At 41.2% G+C, this 4332-nt stretch overlaps 1 non-coding gene across 1 annotated transcript; it reads right to left on the bottom strand.

Annotated features, from left to right (window-relative positions):
- Positions 1–2853: 2853 nt before the first annotated feature.
- LOC148577583 (small nucleolar RNA R71) lies at positions 2854–2957 on the bottom strand. The gene has a single exon (XR_015904623.1). It is a non-coding gene; the product is annotated as a small nucleolar RNA R71 (small nucleolar RNA).
- Between the last annotated feature and the right edge of the window lie 1375 nt (positions 2958–4332).

A 4332-nucleotide genomic window follows, 5' to 3' on the forward strand; every position in this document is an offset into this window, starting at 1 on the left:
AAGAGCCATGTTAACTTAGTTAACGTGGCCTCTGACGTTAAGAGGTAAAGGGGAAGCCAACGTTAGTGACATTCAACTTTGTCACTGACGTTGGCCAAGTCACAATAAGCCACGTTAACTCCCACGTTAACCTAGTTTACGTGGAAGCTAACGTGAAGAAAGTAGGTGGTCGACAACAATAGTGACACCAAACATTGTCACTAACATTGGGATTAACCCACACAAGCCCCAATAAACCACGTTAACTCCCACGTTAACCTAGTTAACGTGGAAGCTAACGTGAAGAAGGAAGGTGATCGCCAACGTTAGTGACACCTAACATTGTCACTAACGTTGGAAGGAGCCCACACAAGCCACAATGAGCCACGTTAACTCCCACGTTAACTTAGTTAAAGTGGAAGCTAACGTGAGGAGGAGAGATGATGAGCCAACGTTAGTGACATTCACCTTTGTCACTAACATTGGAGATGGCTGGCACAGCCACGTTAGAGGCCATGTTAACCTAGTTAACGTGGATTCTAACATGGGAGCTAAGGGCACATTGGAACGTTAGTGACAAAGGTAAGTGTCACTAACGTTCTCGAAGGTTGGCAAGCCTACGTTAAAAGAGCCACGTTAACTAAGTTAACGTGGACTCTAACGTAAGGAAGGGGGAGACTTCTCAACGTTACTAGGAAATGTGAGTGCCAAAAACTTGTGCGAAGGACATAGAGGCAACGTTAGTTGCAACGTTTGTGCCACTAACGTTAAAGTTAACGTGGCTCTTACTTTGGTGAGGAACGTTAGTGAAAAAGGTAATTGTCACTAACATTCTCGAACCCATATTTTCACTGAACGTTAACACCACTAACGTCCTAAGCTAAAGTCTCTGCCCACTTCACACTTTCTCTCTGCAAGTAAAGCCAAGCCCAATGAAGAAGATAACTGCTTCAAACTCAAGATCCAAAGGCCTATACCCAAGACTTTAAGAGCCAACTAGAAGATCAAAAGAGTAGTATATATAGGAGTAGCTTTGAATTATTTTGGGAGTTGGAAATTATAGGGAGCCTCTTGGCATAGAACTACTTTCTGTATTTTACTTTCTCTGCACTTCTAGTTTCATCATGTATTCTCCATCTTTGTTTTCATTTTCCAGAGCTATGAACAACTAAACCCCTTTCATTGGGTTAGGGAGCACTGTTGTAATTTGATGGATTAATACTAGTTTTAATTATTCTTCTTCTATCTTTCCTCTTGATTTTACTTGAAAGCTTTCGATCTTCATCCAATTGGGTAGTTATCTTGGAAAAGAAGCTATTCAAACTTGGATCTCTTCTGAACCTTGAAAGAGGAATGAAGAGATCATGCTAGAAATGCTTTCTCATGCTGGACCAAATTGGGTTTGGATGGATATGTGACTATAATCCTCTCAATACTTGATTTGGGAAATGCATGTGGTATAATCAGTGACCATACTTCATCTCTTCTCATGAGCAATTGACCAAGGAATTGGCTATTGATCAAGATTTGAGAGATTGAATTACAAGGAATTGTAATTCGATCACTTAAGATTGCCAAGGAGATCAATGAGCATTGATTAAGGAAGAGATGAAAATGAAATTGATCCGGAGAATGCAACATCTCCTAAGCCCAATGAACTCCCCATTTCTGATCTTACCCATTCTCTTTAATTTCTGTCATTTACTTTTATGAGCAATTACCCCATTCCCATTTAAGCTTCTGCAATTTACTTTCCGTCATTTACATTCAGCTCTTTATTTCTAGCATTTACTTTTCTGTTATTTACTTTCCCGCCATTTAATTTTCTGCAATTCTCAACCCAAATTCTGATTCGCTCAACTAGAACATTCCTCTAACTAAAGTTGCTTGATCAATCAATCCTTGCGGGATTCGACCTCACTCAATTGTGAGTTTTTAATTGACGAAAAATTTGGTACACTTGCCGAAGGAAATTTGTTATGAGACAAGTTTTCCGTGCATCAAGTTTATGGCGTCGTTGCCGGGGATTGATTGTGCATCAACAATGATTAAATTGTTGGATAAATAGATTGAGCATTTTATTTTTTGTTTGATTTAATTATCCGTTTGAGTCATTTACTTTCTGTTTTAGTTAATTTTTTCCCTTCCCCCCTACTTTTTCTTTGTTATTTACAATTTATTTCACTAACCCACTAACTGTTTGATATATTGCATCACTCACACTAACAGTCATTCTGATAGAAATACTTTCTGCATCTATTTTCCTTGCTTGAACTTGTTGGTTGTATGACAGGGAGAAGAAGCGGGGCTTCAACTTCCTTTGATTCTGAACCTGAGAGAACCTTCTTTAGATTAAGGAGGGAAGCAAGAGGAAAAATAGTAATTGGTGCTGAGGAAGAGGAGGAATACTTTGAACCAAACATGAAAGAAAACATGGAAGACCATCGTGAGGAAGAGACTCACAACCATGGTGGAGGAGGTCGAGCAAATCATGCTGGGGAGGATAGAAGAGTTTTAGGCTCTTACATCAATCCAAACCCAGGAAACTGTGGAAGTAGCATTCAAAAGCCAACCATCCATGCCAACAATTTTGAACTGAAGCCACAGCTCATCACCCTTGTTCAGAACAACTGTTCGTTCGGAGGGAGTGTCCAAGAGGACCCCAATCAACATTTAACCACCTTTCTGAGAATATGTGACACAGTGAAGTCTAATGGTGTTCATTCTGACGCCTATAGACTGCTCTTATTTCCATTCTCACTCAAGGATAAGGCAGCCAAGTGGCTGGAGTCTTTCCCAAAGGAGAGCTTGACAACTTGGGAAGATGTGGTGAACAAATTCTTGGCAAGATTTTACCCCCCTCAACAAATCAATAGGCTGAGAGCTAAGGTCCAAACTTTCAGGCAACAAGATGGTGAGACTCTGTATGAAGCATGGGAGAGGTTTAAGGACCTGACAAGGAAGTGTCCACCTGACATGTTCAACGAACGGGTGCAGCTGCACATTTTCTATGAAGGGCTCTCTTATGAGTCAAAGAAGGCCGTAGACCATTCATCCGGAGGATCTTTGAACAAGAAGAAGACCATTGAGAAGGCCATAGATGTCATTGAAACTGTAGCAGAGAATGACTACTTCTATGCTTCCGAAAGAGGGAACACTAGAGGAGTGATGGAGCTAAACAATGTAGACGCTCTGCTGGCTCAGAACAAGCTCATTACCAAGCAGCTGGCTGACCTAACCAAGAAGATGGAGAGGAACCAAGTAGCAGCAATCACCACTTCATCAACAACCCAAGAAGGAGTGAATGAAGAAGCAAAGGGAAGTCAGGAGCAAGTCAACTACATTGGGAATTCACCTAGGCAAAACCATGATCCATACTCCAAGACCTACAACCCTGGATGGAGGAATCACCCAAACTTTGGGTTGGGAAATCAACAAGACCAAAGCCTGGATCAAAGACGCCCAAATCCCAACAATGCAAGCCACCAACATTTCACATCTAGACCATATCAACACTCCCATAATAACACCTCTCCACATCCAAATCAAAACCAAAATAACTTACCTCATCCTTCAACATCTAATCCCAATCTACAATCATTTGATGACAGACTCTCAAGGATTGAGAATCTACTTGAAGGCATAGGCAAAGAGATTCAAGATAGTAAAGCGTTCCGAGAAGAAGTGATGTCCAATATGCAGAATCAGGATGCTGCCATCAAGAAACTTGAGACACAAATTGGCTACTTATTCAAGCAAATTTCCAGCCACAACTTTCACAGCAATACTAGCTCAACACAAAGGGAGGAGTGTCAAGCTATCACCCTTCGGAGTGGGAAGGAACTGAAGGAAACCCCCCAGAAACCACAAGAAAAGGACTCAGATAAAGAGGAAGAAGAGCAGGATGGAGCTCAAGTTCCTAATCTGAGTTCACAAAAAGGGGAAGGAGTACTGAAACCAGACGTACCAAGAGTCCCATATCCTCAACAATTAAAGAAGAAGGGGGATGACAACCAGTTTTCGAGATTTTTGGAGATCTTCAAGAAACTACAAATCAACATACCCTTTGCTGAAGCAATAGAACAAATGCCACTCTACGCCAAGTTTTTAAAGGAGCTAATGACTAAGAAAAGAAGCTGGAAGAACAACGAGACTGTGATATTAACCGAAGAATGTAGTGCTGTCATTCAGCACAAACTACCCCAGAAATTGAAGGATCCCGGGAGTTTTCAAATCCCCTGTATTATAGGGGAAATCACAGTGGAAAAGGCTCTTTGTGACTTAGGAGCCAGCATCAATTTGATGTCGGTAGCTATGATGAGAAAGATGAAGATTGAGGAAGCTAAACCAACA

The sequence above is a fragment of the Arachis ipaensis genome, chromosome B1 (assembly GCF_059453495.1).
Source record: "Arachis ipaensis isolate K30076 ecotype BB chromosome B1, ASM5945349v1, whole genome shotgun sequence".
NCBI classification, from domain to species: domain Eukaryota; kingdom Viridiplantae; phylum Streptophyta; class Magnoliopsida; order Fabales; family Fabaceae; genus Arachis; species Arachis ipaensis.